The following is an 18,019-nucleotide window of genomic DNA, read 5'->3' on the forward strand; positions in this document are numbered from 1 at the left end:
TTCGTTTGTGGACAGCGTTTCTCAAGCCACGACATCAACTACTATAGATAACATCCCACGTGCAGCTCGTAAGGTAAAAAGTGACAGTGATGCTATCCTAGTCAGTGCTAAGTTAATGTGGAACACTGACGAACAATGGCAGACTACAAACAATGTACTTTACCATCTTACACGAGACCCTGTTTTATTGGAACATGGATCTCACACTTCGGCTGCCCCATGCCTATCACAACAGAGCAGAGCAGACAATTCAAATCTGCCCTCTTCCTCAAACTTTGCAATATCACAGGCATTAATCGCTGCAGAACTACAGCATACCATTTTCAAAGCAACAGTCTGATTGAGCGGTGGCACTGGACATTAAAAGCGCCATCATGTGCTATCTAGGACTATGGACTGATGCGCTCCAGTGGGTCCTCCTGGGAGCTCACACAGAACGAAGACATGACCTCAGAGCCTCACTGGCCAGAATTCTGTATGGTGAGGTGCTATCCATCCCAGCTCAAGAACCATAATTTACACCCCCAGACCTAGTCATGTGTGTCAAGAGTCACATAGCATGCCCCCATACACTACCATCCCTCCCAAACTTGTCACCTAAAGTCTTTGTTCACAAAGCACTCCCAGACTGTGACTTTGTAATGGTAAGAGATGGCATGGTGCCGACCTGCCCTACACCACGCTACTCAGGCACCCCACAAAGTGCTCTGTAGAGATTATCGAACCTTCCACATGTTAACGAATGAAAACCTAAAACTATGTCACTCAATCGAGTCAAATCGACATGGACACTTTTAAGAGACATCACTGGACGACAGTGTGTCCCGAGCACCCCACCGCCCCCCCCCCTCCTGCTAATCTCCCACAATCAACGCAGCGCCATTAACCTCCTTCTGAGGACCTCCACGTCAAGCTCATAGACAGTGACTTCTTTATAGAATGTCAGCGTGCTGACCATCAGACAACAGATGCCTCCATAGCACAGCACTTCTGCAAGATCGCCACACTGCCACACGACATCGATATCGCCGACCCCACATCCCTTGTTTCCAGTGAAGGTATTCTCACAATCATGGCACCATATTTCCTTCCCATGAAGCCCACACCATCACCAGTGTCACCCAGCCCTGGTGTCACACCCTCCACTCAACCACCCCCGATGCCACAACACACTCACACTATCAAAAATGGCTCTGAGCACTATGGAACTTAACATCTATGGCCATCAGTCCCCTAGAACTTAGAACTACTTAAACCTAACTAACCTAAGGACATCACACAACACCCAGTCATCACGAGGCAGAGAAACTCACACTATCGCTGGCCCCATCACGCATCAGCCTATCTCCAACTGGCGTCCTCAAAGCTGAAGATGACAACGCAACCGGAAGGCCTACCCATCTCTGTGCGGTGTCTTTCATCGCTGGCGGTCGCCCTGGGTCCCACGCAGGAAACTCATTGACCAGCAGTCGGCTTGATGGCTTTGTCTTGTTAGGTTGCTCGTACGGTGTATGTTTATATCGTCAATAAGTGTTACATAGAGTGCATTCATCCTAATAGTCTCCCTTCATCCTATGGACCCACAAGCGCGTTCTGGGTGAAAAATTAGTACTGACGTGAAAGTAGAAACTGAGTGATTTAGATTTTTTCTTGGGATCATGTTTCAGGTAAAGTGTTTCACGAGCTGTCTGAGGTCCCAAATCGTCCTATGGTATGACGATGCGGCAGGGCTGGTTCGAGAACATTTTTCCACTCAAACGACTCACCATTTGGAGCGCCTTTTCCCCCTCGTTCACTTTCATTCGTGTCAGTGTTCGCTACTAACTATGATATGCCCTGTCTAGCAATATTACTGTTGTGGCGTCTCTGACGCCCCTATCCGTTTGGCGCCCAAAGCATCGACTTGCGTTGGATGTGGCTTAAGCCTGGCCTGAAACGTGCCGAGAAACAGCGGACGCTTTAATGTCCGTAGTGTTTTATGAATAATGTAGGAAATGGTAGCTCTCTGTAGGTAGTCGAGAGCGGACGTGGTAATTACGACGATAAATAATCACTCGCACTCCTGTCACTTACTATGAATTCTTTTATTCTGCAGCACATACACAATGCGTGTAGCGTAGAGCGCTAACTGCAGAGAACTGATCTGGCAGAGCTACAGTTGCTCTTGCTGCGGTAGGACAGTGATATTATTGGGGGTAGAGGCAGTGGTTCTACGACCCGAAATCTCTATGTCCTGTTCTTGTAGTTCTTTTGATAAATATTTTTCTGTGAGAAACATACATTTTCTGATACATATAACGACTGAAGGTATACATTCACAAAGAGAAATTTCTCCTGTAGGATATACTGAAAAGTACCTGTTTTAATTTGCTGTATTCTGTTGTGTTTACAAAGACTACAAATGAACATACAGAAAAACAATTACTGTAGAGCAAACAGAGATTACTTCGAAAAATCTGTTTTTGATATTCTTTTTACTTCGCAGGGAGAGTTGTAAATTTCCAGTTTCATGGTTTAGGTACTACATGTGCTCCAAAGGAAAGGAACACACTACGAACACCAGACATAAAAGTAAAGGTCTCCATGCAAACTATTTTTGTGTCTTTGTGTTGTGATTATGTAACTCCATATTTCATCCGAAAGTTATTGTTGTTGTAAATCAAAAATTCGATTGCTGCGTAAATGTAATGACGATTTCAGATACGTTGAACAGGCCTTTCAAAGATGAGCGTGCATTACTTCATACAATTTTCGTATGACCCACCTTTGAAAAACAAAAACCGACTTTTATTCCACACAATAGTTCCGCAGGGCAAAAAAATGGTTCAAATGGCTCTAAGCACTATGGGACTTAATATCTGAGCTCATCAGTCCCGTAGACTTAGAACTACTTAGACCTAACTAAGATAAGGACATCACACACATCCATGACCTGGGCAGGATTCGAACCTGCGACCGTAGCAGCAGCGCGGTTCCAGGCTGAAGCACCTTGAAACGCAGGGCAAAAAGTACGGAAAATGAACTTGTTGTTACAGTACGAACAATCGCGCATCTTTACGCGTACATAAGCATGCAATTTTAATGAGAAGTGTAGTATTTGGCTGTTTCCAGCTAGAGAGCAGCAAGAACAGCGGAGAAGAGGTTCTTCATTTGTAAAAAGACTGGTATGTACGCAAACCATTCGCAGCCGCTGCACTAGCCAGGAAACTTGGACTGACAAGCATTTCTAGTTCGCGATCAGTGTGTCGCAAGCGGCTAAGAGGTACTTCCCCTCGTTCCAAGAAGGACAACGCTGAAAGAATGATTACAATCTTTCCTGCGGCATCTCTTCCTCTGGGAGCAAGTCAAGGACCAACGTTCACTCACGCCAAAAGATACCTTTCATGTTATCACAACTCATCAAATAATCTGCGTCCCTAAACTCAAATACAAAAACTGGCGAAATCTTTTACGGCAGTCAACTAGGAAACAATTTCAGGTGCAGCGATAAAGCATTTCATCTCTGCAAATGAGCCCTACCTCCTGAGAATTATTGTTCAGGACTTGATCAGTCAAACTTCAGCTCACGAAAACAGTTTGCTTATAGCCTACTTATCCAGATATTGATTTGAAAGTACTGACACTGAGAAGACTGTTATCTTTCGAAGTGCATTCATTCACTCTGTTATATTTTAGTCAGAAAAGTATATCTCAACAGAGACAGGTACAACAAAGGCTAAGGAAACGATAATTAATCGAAACCCTCAGCTGCCAAGATGCGTTGTTGATGTACCTTAATGGGAACAGCTGAAAATGTGTGCCCCGACCGGGACTCGAACCCGGGATCTCCTGCTTACACGGCAGACGCTATATCCACCTGAGCCACCAAGGGCACAAAGGATAGCGCGACTGCACGGACTTATCCTCTGCACGCTTCCCGTTGCACGCTTCCCGGGTGTCACGGGAAGCGTGCAACAGGTTAAGTCCCTGCAGTCGCGCTATCTTCTGTGCCCTCGGTGGCTCAGATGGATATAGCGTCTGCCATGTAAGCAGATCCTAGGTTCGAGTCCCGGTCGGGGCACACATTTTTAGCTGTCCACGTTGTGGTATATCAATAACACCTGTTGACAGCTGAAGGTTTCGATTAATTATCATTTCTTTCTAGAGAAGCTGCATGGTCATTACTGGTATCTGTTCTTTCGGAACAGTTACTGTCTTCATAAAGGCTAAGGAGTATAATTTTATTCATCGGTAGGATAATTTGGGACTTCATGTCGTAAATCACCATAAGCATTGTTATTTTGTCCATGTTGGATCTTGTGAACTCCGCGGCCGTTAATGGTAGCTGGTTGCGTCATTCACCAGCTACCATTGGAATTGTTGGAAACAACGCTAATTTCAAATAAATCTTAATTTGTACAGTACATATCAACTGATATCAGTTTTTTTCCATTGTCGTCAGTTTTCTCTGCACAGCTACCCCGTCTGCCAACTAACTGTTTGCTATTTACTATTGGCTGAGAAATATTTGTTGCGTAGCGTAATTTATTTAAATGTGGCAATAGCTCTTAAATAAGCCCTGTTGTCATATTTATATAAATTACGCTACGCAACATGGATTGTGAAGTAGAGGGGGAGAACGAACACCAAAGCTGACGTTCTGTTATCGCCGCAGAAATCAGCAGTTGACTGCTCTCAGAAGTTCCAACACAACTTCTTGGTTCAAATGGCTCTGAGCACTATGGGACTCAACTGCTGAGGTCATTAGTCCCCTAGAACTTAGAACTAGTTAAACCTAACTAACCTAAGGACATCACAAACATCCATGCCCGAGGCAGGATTCGAACCTGCGACCGTAGCGGTCTTGCGATTCCAGACTGCAGCGCCTTTAACCGCACGGCCACTTCGGCCGGCCAACATAACTTCTTGGATCACGTCTTAGTGAAAATAATTTACTTGAACACGGTACATCATATTCAGTGTACAGAAACTGTGGTAAGGACTTTAGAGAATTTTTAGTTGAAGACGGTTTAATGGCATTCTGAAAAGACATCGCCGGATTAATAACGAAAGTGCGAGCCCAAAAGTATGACAGTAAGCAATGGAGGTTATTTATAGATAATTCAAAGCGAAGTTTGAAAGCAGTATTGATACATATTGGAAATCAGCTAGCATTAATATTAGTCGCGCAGTCAGTACACTTAAAAAATACACTCTGTACCATGCAATGACTCCCCCAGAACGTGGACTACGAAGAACACAGGGTACTTTCCCAGCTCAACACCTATTTCTTTCAGGCACTGTTTACAATGTATTATGTTTTACAGATTTTTTGATGATATCAGGTAATGCAGCACACTTACTAAACAAATTAGAAGTATTTTGAATATTTTTGAACCTGCTTAGGGTTATTAAAAAATTTACAAAGAAATTGATGAATTTTTTTAATGCTTCCGCGAATTGAGGTACCGTTTAATCCAATGTTATACATTTGAAGGAGACCAAATTTTTACCAGATATGCATGTCATGATGGCTGAGGTACTAGACCTATTTAATTCCACCTATTACGTATAGAAATCTGAATCTGCCAGGAAGTTTCATATCAGCGCACACTCCGCTGCAGAGTGAAAATCTCATTCTGGCAACATCCCCTAGGCTGCGGCTAAGCCATGTCTCCGCAATATCCTTTCTTTCAGGAGTGCTGGTTCTGCAAGGTTCGCAGGAGACCTTCTGTAAAGTTTGGAAGGTAGGAGACGAGGTACTGGCAGAAGTACAGCTGTGAGGACGGCGCATGAGTCGTGCTTAGGTAGCTCAGTTGGGAGAGCACTTGCCCGCGAAAGGCAAAGGTCCCGAGTTCGAGTCTCGGTCCGGCACACAATTTTAATCTGCCAGGAAGTTTCATATCAGTGTACACTCCGCTGCAGAGTGAAAATCTCATTCTGGAAAAATGTAATTTTTCCTATAATTTAGCTGATTCCACAATAAAGCTTAGGTCTACTACATAAGTATGGACTACTGAAAGCTATAGAAAAAAATCAGAGCAATGCTTTATAAACATTAGGAAAAATTTGTGCCTGAATTCTGAAAAATGCAACTTGCGGTAAATTGTGAATGAAGATATGAGTCCAACTAAACTGTGCCTCAGAACGTTCCTGACGCATAGTCTTCATCCTGCAGCATTTCTTCATCTTCAAGCTTCCTCTTGGCATCCCTTTTAGCACTTCTTGCTTCTTTGGGAACTTGAAGAGTGAATCTTTTAGCTTCTTGCACCCGTTGTCTGTCACACGCAAGCAATTGATCTCCCATATTAGAGCAACATTTTATGCCTAAATTTCTCAGGACTTCCAACCTTCGTATCACTCCGTCATTGAAACATATCACTGCATCTAGTACAACAACTTGTAATATATTTAGTCCTACAAAAACGTTCTTGGGTAATCTTTCCCATATGCAATGGTGGAAACTTTCATTTGTATTCTCAGTTCCCCCATGAAGACATTTACTAAGCAAACCAGGGTCACTCAGGTCTCTAAAACTTGGTTTTATTTCACTCGTAAAAGGCTCAGGAAGAGAATGCTTATGATGAAATATTTGACCGCTTTCTTTTGCGTTTTGCATCATTTTCATATTAGCTGGATGATATCATTGTGTCCGGACAAACATCCGAACAGCATCCTAAAAATTTGGAATCTCTTTTTCGAGTTTTAACTGACGCAGGACTCAAGTGCAATCTACAGAAATGTTCGCTTTCTAATACCGTGAGTGAACATTTGTGACATCTTATGGATGCCCATAGTGCTCTTCCCCCAACTAAGCGTTTAGACACTGTCCGGATATTACCTTCTCCGGAAAGTGTATGCGAACTGCAGGCAGCTCTGGGAAAATTTACTTCTTCCGTTAAATTTATTCCGAACGCAGGGCAAATTGCTGCTCGTTTGCATTGCCTTGGCGTAAAAGTGTCTCTTAACAATGGACTGGAGAATGCGAGCGAGCACTTCAATGTAAGAAAGATGCACTGCGCAGTCGACCACGTCTAATTCATTATGATCTACAGACACTGCTAATGACTGCAGTTGATGCATCATCACATGGAACAGGGGTAGTTTTATCTCACAAGCTTCGAAACACTGAACGTCCCCTAGCATTCACTTGTAAACGTTGAACGAGGCTCGGGTCAACTACAGTCAATTGGGAAAGGAAGCCTAAACTATCATCTATGGAGTCACGTAATTTCAGCAATGTATGCATGACAGAAAATCTTTTGTCCAAACTGGTCATAAGCTGCTGACTCCTCTTCATCATACAACGAAAGGCGTGCCAGATTGTGCAGCACATAAGCTGCAGCGTTGGTCATTACTTCTTTCGAATTAGCAATACGAAATTCTTTTTGGCCCGCAGTACACCATGCAAACGCAGACACCCTCTCTCGCTAACCTATGGGAAATGATCCAGAATTCCGTGTGTCAGAATCTTCTTGTCTTCAGACTGGTCAATCTGATTCGCAAGCGCCGCTTTTTCCATCGGTTGTTGGCGGATCTGGCAAGCTACTGAACAGGATCAATCACTATGGCTGCTCAGATAGGCTACTACATTCGGATGGGTTGATCTCAAAATCGGAAGTCAATTTCATATGCGTTAGTGTGCAAATATCATGAAGAATACAACAGCCTTTTGCTTCATAATTGTGTCATTTTATTGCATACTTCTAATTAACAAACGACAGTGCTCCATCTTTGCAGCAAAATGTTTCGGACTGCTAAAAGTAAGCAGTTACCACGCCGCCATTGTTTGTGCTCGGTCTTGATAAGCAGATTGAACAAACAACTGTGCACTGCGGATAATCAGGCAGTGCTGTGCAAAGAATAGTTCAATTGGCCTGGTCGCAAGGCATCCGTATTGGCTTGTTCGTTCTTTCCGGTACATACGATGGCTACTTATTGTCAATGCATATAGTAAATATCTGTTTGTCATTCCATTAAATTCGGGTACTAGCACTAGTACTATCTACGCACTCACTTCTGCCTTTTGTTTGGAAGCTATAAAACCTAAACTCCTCCCGAACAGGCCATGAAGGTCCAACGGTACCGACCGGCCGCCGTGTCATCCTCAGCCCAGAGGCGTCACTGGAAGCGGATATGGAGGGGCATGGGGTCAGCACACGGCTTTTCTGGCCGTATGTCAGTTTTCTGTTTAGAAAGTATGCCTCAAACAATTGTTTCAGACAATGGTCTGCAGTTTTCTTTGTTGTAATTTCAACAATTTCGCTAACAAAATTAGATTCACAATATCCAAATGGCCCCTTTCTCTCCTCAATTAAACGGTGGAGCCAAATGTTTCGTTTGCACTTTCAAGGCTCAGATGTCCAAGCTTTCTTATTGTTTCTCAGCACTTTTTGCACTCTGCGTTATCACAACACTTCACTGGCAGGAATATTACCGCACTTTGCTGCATCTATTTTACCCTCAACACCCGTCTTCAGATGCTAACTAAGCAATGAATCCCGTAAGGACGACAAAGTTTTCGGTCGGGTCTACAGGGTGTTACAAAAAGATACGGCCAAACTTTCAGGAAACATTCCTCACACACAAAGAAAGAAAATATGTTATGTGGCCATGTGTCCGGAAACGCTTACTTTACATGTTAGAGCTCATTTTATTACTTCTCTTCAAATCACATTAATCATGGAATGGAAACACACAGCAACAGAACGTACCAGCGTGACTTCAAACACTTGGTTACAGGAAATGTTCAAAATGTCTTCCGTTAGCGAGAATACATGCATCCACCCTCCGTCGCATGGAATCCCTGATGCGCTGATGCAGCCCTGGAGAATGGCGTATTGTATCACAGCCGTTCACAATACGAGGACGAAGAGTCTCTACATTTGGTACCGGGGTTGCGTAGACAAGAGCTTTCAAATGCCCCCATGAATGAAAGTCAAGAGGGTTGAAGTCAAGAGAGCGTGGAGGCCATGGAATTGGTCCGCCTCTACCAATCCATCGGCCACCGAATCTGTTGTTGAGAAGCGTACGAACACTTCGACTGAAATGTGCAGGAGCTCCATCGTGCATGAACCACATGTTGTGTCGTACTTGTAAAGGCACATGTTCTAGCAGCAAAAGTAGAGTATCCCGTACGAAATCATGGCGGTGAATCGAGGAAGAACAGTACATACTGACGAAACTAAAATGAGCTCTAACATGGAAATTAAGCGTTTCCGGACACATGTCCACATAAGATCTTTTTTTTATTTGTGTGTGAGGAATGTTTCCTGAAAGTTTGGCCGTACCTTTTTGTAACACCCTATATAATAGGCATCGCAACTGGCAATCTGCCAGCGTCACTGAAACGACTGTTGAGCTCATTGTACATTGACCAGTCACGTTGATGTGAACACCTGTCAAAAGCCACCTTTCGCAGGACGTGCAGGAAGAGAGTCAGCGAGGTTCTGGAAGGTACCGACAGGGATGTGGAGTCATGCTGACTCCAGAGCTGTGGCCAACTGCGCTAGGGTTCTAGGTTGAGGATCCACAACGAGAACAGCCCGATCGAGTTGGTCCCACAGATTCTAGACAGGGTTTAAATCCGGGGAGTTTGGTGGCCGGTGCTCACCGAACCATGCACGTACAAGGCGAGCTGTGTGACACGTTGCATTGTCCTGCTGGTAGATGCCATCGTGCCAAGGAGGAACAAAATGCATGTAGGGGTGTGTATGGTCTCCACGGACAGATGCATACTTGGGTTGATCCATCGTGCCTTCCAGAATGACGAGATCACCCACGGAATGCCACGAAAACATTCCACAAACCATGACGCTCCCTCCTCCGACCTGGGACCTTCCGGCGAATGCACACTGTACACGAACGACCACCTGTCATCGAAAAGGCCACCTATCGCCTCTCAGTGGACGTCCAGTAGCGGTATTTGCGTGCAAAATTCCAGCCTTCGTCGCCGAAGAACGGCAGTCGAACTAGGCGCATATGTAGGAACTTGTTCGCTAAACGGTGTACATCTACATCTACCTCCATACGGTGCGTGGCGGAGGGTACTACATCTACATCTACATCTACATTTATACTCCGCAAGCCACCCAACGGTGTGTGGCGGAGGGCTCTCTACGTGCCACTGTCATTACCTCCCTTTCCTGTTCCAGTCGCGTATGGTTCCCGGGAAGAACGACTGTCTGAAAGCCTCCGTGCGCGCTCGAATCTCTCTAATTTCACATTCGTGATCTTCTCGGGAGGTATAAGTAGGGGGAATCAATATATTCGATACCTCATCCAGAAACCTGGCGAGCAAGCTACCCCGCGATGCAGAGCGCCTCTCTTGCAGAGTCTGCCACTTGAGTTCGCTAAACATCTCCGTAACGCTGTCACGGTTACCAAATAACCCTGTGACGAAACGCGCCGCTCTTCTTTGGATCTTCTCTATCTCCTCCGTCAACCCGATCTGGTACGGATCCCACACTGATGAGCAATACTCAAGTACAGGTCGAACGAGTGTTTTGAAAGCCACCTCCTTTGTTGATGGACTACATTTTCTAAGGACTCTCCCAATGAATCTCAACCTGGTACCCGCCTTACCAACAATTAATTTTATGTGATCATTCCACTTCAAACCGTTCCGCACGCATACTCCCAGATATTTTACAGAAGTAACTGCTGCCAGTGTTTGTTCCGCTATCATGTAATAAAGGATCCTTCTTTCTATGTATTCGCAATACATTACATTTATCTATGTTAAGGGTCAGTTTCCACTCCCTGCACCAAGTGCCTATCCGCTGCAGATCTTCCTGCATTTCGCTACAATTTTCTAATGCTGCAACTTCTCTGTATACTACAGCATCATCCGCGAAAAGCCACATGGAACTTCCGACACTATCTACTAGGTCATTTATATATATTGTGACCGACACTATCTACTAGGTCATTTATATATATTGTGAAAAGCAATGGTCCCATAACACTCCCCTGTGGCACGCCAGAGGTTACCTTAACGTCTGTAGACGTCTCTTCATTGATAACAACATGCTGTGTTCTGTTTGCTAAAAACTCTTCAATCCAGCCACACAGCTGGTCTGATATTCCGCAGGCTGTTACTTTGTTTATCAGGCGACAGTGCGGAACTGTATCGAACGCCTTCCAGAAGTCAAGGAAAATAGCATCTACCTGGGAGCCTGTATCTAATATTTTCTGGGTCTCATGAACAAATAAAGCGAGTTGGGTCTCACACGATCGCTGTTTCCGGAATCCATGTTGATTCCTACAGAGTAGATTCTGGGTTTCCAAAAACGACATGATACTCGAGCAAAAAACATGTTCTAAAATTGTACAACAGATCGACGTCAGAGATATAGGTCTATAGTTTTGCGCACCTGCTCGACGACCCTTCTTGAAGACTGGGACTACCTGTGCTCTTTTCCAATCATTTGGAACCTTCCGTTCCTCTAGAGACTTGCGGTACACGGCTGTTAGAAGGGGGGAAGTTCTTTACGTACTCTGTGTACAATCGAATTGGTATCCCGTCAGGTCCAGTGGACTTTCCTCTGTTGAGTGATTCCAGTTGCTTTTCTATTCCTTGGACACTTATTTCGATGTCAGCAATTTTTTCGTTTGTACTCTGTACTGTTACTAACTATTTCCTCTTCTGATCCACTGGCAAATAGAGCGAAGGAACGACTAGCTATATGCCTCCATATGAGCCCTAACACACGAAATGTAGGTCGGCAGCAGCGAAATCGCTCTGCAGTCAGCATCAAATGCTGGTTCTCTAAATTTTTTCAACAGTGCTCCTCGAAAAGAACGTCTCCTTTCTTCCAGTGAGTCCCATTTGAGTTCCCAAAGCATCGCCATAATACTTGCATGTGTTCAGACCTGCCGGTAACAAATCTAGCAGCCCGCCTCTGAACTGCTTCGATGAGTTCCCTTAATCCGAACTGGTGCGGATCCCAAATACTTGAGTAGTACCTAACAATGGTTCTCACTAATGTTCTATATGCCATCTCCTTTACAGATGAACCACATTTTCCTAAAATTCTCCCAATTAACCGAAGTCGACCATTTGCCCGCCCTGCTACGGTCCTTACACGCTCATTCCATTTCGAATCGCTTTGCAACGTTACGTCTAGATATTTAATCGTAGTGACTGTGTCAAGCAGCATACTCTTAATACTGTACTGGACAGTATAGTTGTTTTTTCTTATCACCTGCATTGACTTACAATTTTCTACATCTAGAGCTAGCTAGAAATTTTGTCTACGTCATTTTGTATCCTCCTACAGTCACTCAACGAAGACATCTTCCCGTACACCACAGCATGATCAGCAGACTCCTGCAGACTGCTGCTAATGCTATCCACCAGATCATTTATGTATATAGAAAATAACAACAGTTCTATCATACTTACTACTGTGTGTGCCCACTTGTCTAATATAGAATGCCTAGGACGCTGTTTTCTCCGATCGCTAGACAGCAATTCAAGCAAATCGTATTAATGGAGTTTGTTACAGTAAGTTAAATTGACAGTACTTAACTTCGCTTATTCACAAAGGTGTGTCGCAAGCAAATGGCGACATGCAAATAATCAATGTCTTTTGGTATATACAATTTCAATGCAAGTAAAACAATACAGTTGATAAGTCACTGCTGTAGCGTTTGTATGACGACTCGTCTTCCACTCCAGCCACGGTTATTTTTTTTTTTTTCACTTATTGTAATTTCATGCCTCGTATGAGGCGGACCAGCAGCGGCCTACATACACCGCTCTTCGGCCAATACATACAACAGATAAATATAGTTGACAGAAAACATAAAAAGCACGGTAATACATGATGATGAACATTCCATGACAGATGAGAAGCCGTTCGACAGAAGGCACTGTGTACACAAAGGTGGTCATCAGTAGAACAGATGAAGACATCCAGTTGGAGACACGAACGTAGGAGGACACCGATGAAAACACTGTAGCACACAAATGAAGAAACACTGACGCATGGAAACACTGGTGACATTCATCAGCGAAGCACTCACAAACGCACTGATGAAAGGGGGGGGGCTGCCTCTGGGTGGTGGAAGGGAAAGGTAGGAGGGCGGGAGGAGGGGGGGATGGAGCCAATGGGAGAGAGAAGGCTGAGTGGGGGGAGGGGAGAGGTTGGGAGCCTGTGGGGGGGGGAAGTGGGAGACTTAGGAGAGAGGGGGGTAAGGAAGGTGAGGAGGGAGCCCTGGGAGAAAGGAAGGGGGAATGGGAGGGTTAGAGTCAGATCTGGTAGGAGGGGTGGATGGAGCCGATCGTGGCTAGGCGGCACGGCGCTTATATTCTCTTCATGTAGAGGCCACTCCTGTCTCAGTGTCTTCCTAGAGAGGGGTCCGTCTGAATTCTATTGGCTGAAGTCGTCTCACAGTGCTCTCTGCTCTTCCATTCTCGATCGTCGTGCCGGTGCTTGTCGTCACGCCGGAACACTTCCGTGGGGCACTCTGGATAATACTCCAAGGGGTACCGTTGGGAAGATATTGTTGGTAGCCCCTCGGTTCATCTGAGTGGTCAGGTGCACGTCTATTTGGCTGTACACATCTCCACAGCCATAGTTCACCCTGTCATCTATGGCCTGTGATGCACCAAAGTTGCCTCAGCACCGGTTTTGGATAGTGCCATTTTGCCATGCACAGCATATTTTAACCACAGTAAGTGAACAGTTTACAAACTTATCTTTTTCAGAAATGCTTTCACCTTTGGACCGAAAGTAAATATCGTGCCCCTTTGGACTTCAGTAAAATCGCTCCATTTCAGCATTACGACAGCGACTGTACTGTTTTCCACATCCCCTGACATGCTTTATATACCCTCCACTGCTGGTGCAGTGCCAGTGCCAGTGCCAGCGCCTGACGTCCCGATGCGTGAATCAACAGATGACTGCCATGAAAGTAGACTCTTGCCTGCCTACGCAGCCACTGCTGCAGCCAGCGCTTCCATCGCCGTTCCCAGTGACTCTAGTCACGGACATCACGCCTGCATCAGCCTCACAGTTTTTCGGCGTCCTCAGCAGCACCACTGCTGACTCACCTGCACCGTTGGATGGACGTCCTACCTCCAGTCTTTTGGCAGATGATTTGCATGGCAAATGTTGGGATGCAGGTTGGTAGCCCATCTGCCATCGCGATGCATTCAACTGCATCAGCTGCATTATGACACAGACCTTCTCCATATCATCGCCTCCACCTATTCGACATAGCGAAGCTAACCAATTTTTTGGAGGGGTGGGGCGGAGGAAGCACTGTGGTATCGATCAATGGTGTCTTTGACTACTGTACCCAGCAAGCCACACGCTGCCCATGTCTCTGCAGAAGATGCGTCTTTTAAACACACCACACAGGTGCCAGCATGAGCCCCACTATCTACAGGGCTGGCCATATTTCTACGGATGTCTCTTCGTATGCCACCAGAGTTCGCCGCCATTTCCTCCACTGATGCATGCAAATGTATGCATCTGATCAGTTTGCTAAGACACCATACACCAAGTCACACCCCAAGATATCGGAAGACTTGCAGCGAGACAACTACTACAAACTCTGCAATATATTTTTACACTAAACGAGCATGCAGATAAATATTTCAGAGGCATTATGGAATAGAGATGCCTTGCGATCATAAAGTTATGTATAACTTTCATCGTTCTCTACATACATATGAAAATTATAAAAATGGATGAACCTACAATATGTGATCAAAAGTATCCAGACACTTGGCTGAAAATGACTTACAAGTTTATGGCGCCCTCCATCGGTAATGCTGGAATTCAATATGATGTTGGCCCATCCTTAGCCTTGATGGCAGCTTCCATTCTCGCAGGCATACGTTCAATCAGGTGCTGGAAGGTTTCTTGGGGAATGACAGTCCATTCTTCACGGAGTGCTGCACTGAGGAGGTGAGGTGTGGCACGAAGTCGGCGTTCCAAAACATCCCAAAGGTGTTCTATGGGATTCAGGTCAGGGCTCTGTGCAGGCCAGTCCAATACAGCGATGTTACTGTTGTCTTTGTAATAGGTTTATTTATAAATAAATCTTTTGCTATCAGTCACAAATTTTCTTTATTTGCGTTTCGTATGAAACGTTTCGGGTAATGATTCCCATTTTCAAGTGCGTTTTTGTGTGTATTAAGCCATTTCTATTGATTTTGTCAATGTGTATAGTCTGCTTCATTTCGTTGACTTTTACTGCATATTCAAAAACCATTTATAATGGATCAAATCAGATTACTGTTATGTAACCACTCTGCCACAGGCAGTGCATTATGAACAGGTGCCATATCAAGTTGAAAGATACAATCGCCATCCCAGAATTGATCCTCAATAGTGGGAAGCAAGAAGGTGCTTAAAACATCAGTGTAGGACTGTCTGCGTTAGTGCCACGCATAACAACAAGGCGTGCAAGCCCCCTCCATGAATAACACGACCACACCATAACACCACCGCCTCAGAATTTTACTGTCGGCACTATACTCGGTGGCAGATGACGTTCACCGGGCATTCACCATACCCACAACCTGCCATCGCATCGCCACACTGTGTACCGTGGGTCGTCGCTTCACGCAACGTTTTCCACTGTTCAATCGTCCAATGTTTACGCTTGAAAGATGCAATCGCCATCCCCGAATTGCTCCTCAACAGTGTGAAGCAAGTAGGTGCTTAAAACCTCAATGTAGGCCTGTGCTGTGATAGTGTCACGAAAGACAACAAGGCGTCCAAGCGCCCTCCATGAAAATCACAAACACACCATAACACCAACGCCTCCGAATTTTACTGTCGGCACTACACACCCTGGCAGATGACGTTCACTGGGCATTCGCCATACCCATACCCTGCCATCGCATCGCCACATTGTGTACCGTGATTCGTCACTCCACACAACGTTTTTCCACCGTTCAATCGTCCAATGTTTACGCTCCTTACACCAAGCGTGGCGTTGTTCGGTATTTACTGGCGTGATGTGTGGCTTACGAGCAACTGCTCGACCGTGAAATCCAAGTTTTCTCACCTCCCGTCTAGCTGTCACAGTACTTGCAGTAGATTCTGATGCAGTTTGGAATTCCTGTGTGATGGTCTGGATAGATGTCTACCTGTTACACATTACGACCCTCTTCAACTGTTAGCGGCCTCTGTCAGTCAACAGAAGAGGCTGGCCTGTACGCTTTTGCGCTGTACGTGTCCCTTCACGTTTCCACTTCACTATCACATGCGAAACAGTGGACCTAGGGATGTTTACAGGTGTGGAAATCTCGCTTACAGACGTATGACACAAGTGACACCCAATCACCTGACCACGTTCGAAGTCTGTGAGTGCTGCAGAGTGCCCCATTCTGCTCTCTCACGACGTCTAATGACTATTGAGGTCGCTGATATGGAGTACCTGGCAGTAGGTGGCAGCATAATGCACCTAATATGAAAAACGTATGTTTATGGGGGTGTCCGGATACTTTTGATCACATAGTGTATGTATGTATTAATCTTCCACATCTGCTCCTAAGCCACAGGATCGAATTAAACCAAACTTCGCTCATATATCACTTACTGTCTGGAAACAATCACTGTGTTTGTAAGCACCACCGACCTATCAAAGGGGTGATGCCGAAACAGCAGTGTAGTCCATGACCCGAGAATCCCCATACTTTGGTCATCCAAGTCCGCCCCCGTAGCGTAGCGATAGCGTTTCCACCTACCACGCAGGGGGCATGGGTTCGATTCCCAGCAGGGGACTGGGTACTGTGTGTTCTTCATCATCATTGACCCGCAAGTCGCCGAAGTGGCGTCAACTACAAAGGACTTTGCAATACGGCGGCCGAACTCCCCCGCAATGCCATACGATCATTTCCATTTTTTGTCATCCAGTATTTGAGAATGAGGGCACTTAGAGACTTGCAACGAACGTAATACATAGTATCAAATCTTATCGAAATTTTTTCTCGCCGATGATCCTCACAAAACAATGAAAGGAAATAAGTTTGTCGCTTACTGCATTTTCCCTGTTCGTGCAATGAAAGTGCCACATGAAGCACAACGTTTTAATTTATTACAGCCTTGTTACCGACTGTATTCGCGACACATTATGCAGACAGTATTCACATATACACTGAAGCGCCAAAGAAAGTGGTATAGGCATGCGTGTTTGAATAAATTCTTCTTCGCAAAGCCTACAGTTAATACAAAACCGTATGTAAACAGAAAGAATACGATGCTGCGGTAGGCAACGCCTATATAAGGCAACAAGGGTCTGGCGCAGTTGTTAGATTGGTTACTGATCCTACAATTGCAGGTTATCAAGGTTTAAGTGAGTTTGAACGTGGTGTTATAGTCGGCGCACGAGGGATGGGACACAGCATCTCCGAGGTAGTGATGAAGTAGGGATTTTCCCGTACAACCATTTCAAGAGTGTACCGTGAATACCAGGAATCCGGTAAAACATCAAATCTCCGACATCGCTGCTTCCGGCAAAAGATCCTGCAAGAATAGGGCCAATGACGACTGAAGAGATTCGTTCAACGTGACAGAAGTGCAACCCTTCTGCAAATTGCTTCAGATTACAGTGCTGGGCCATCAGCAAATGTCAGCATGCGAACTGTTCAACGGACCATCATCGATATGGGCTTTCGGAGCCGAAGGCCCACTAGTATACCCTTGATGACTGGACGACACAAAGCTTTACGCCTCGCCTGGGCCCGTCAACACCGATGTTGGACTGTTGATGACCGGAAACATGTTGCCTGGTCAAACGGGTTTCATTTCAAATTATACCGAGCAGATGGACGTGTACGGGTATGGAGACAACCTCATGGATCCAAGGACCCTACATGTCAGCAGAGGACTATTCAAGCTGGTGGAGGCTCTGTAATGGTGTGCGGCGTGTGCAGTTGGAGTGATTTGGGACCCCTGATACGTCTAGATACTACTATGACAGGTGACACGTGCGTAAGCATCCTGTCTGATCACCTGCATCTATTCACGTCCATTGTGCATTCCGACGGACTTGGGCAATTCCAACAGAACAATAC

General features: G+C 45.3%; 1 non-coding gene across 1 annotated transcript; it reads right to left on the minus strand.

Moving 5' to 3' along the window:
• Nucleotides 1–3,797: 3,797 nt before the first annotated feature.
• Trnat-ugu lies at nt 3,798–3,872 on the minus strand. Its single transcript has one exon. It is a non-coding gene; the product is annotated as a tRNA-Thr (tRNA).
• Between the last annotated feature and the right edge of the window lie 14,147 nt (nt 3,873–18,019).

Source organism: Schistocerca americana, chromosome 2 (genome assembly GCF_021461395.2).
Source record: "Schistocerca americana isolate TAMUIC-IGC-003095 chromosome 2, iqSchAmer2.1, whole genome shotgun sequence".
Taxonomy (NCBI): domain Eukaryota; kingdom Metazoa; phylum Arthropoda; class Insecta; order Orthoptera; family Acrididae; genus Schistocerca; species Schistocerca americana.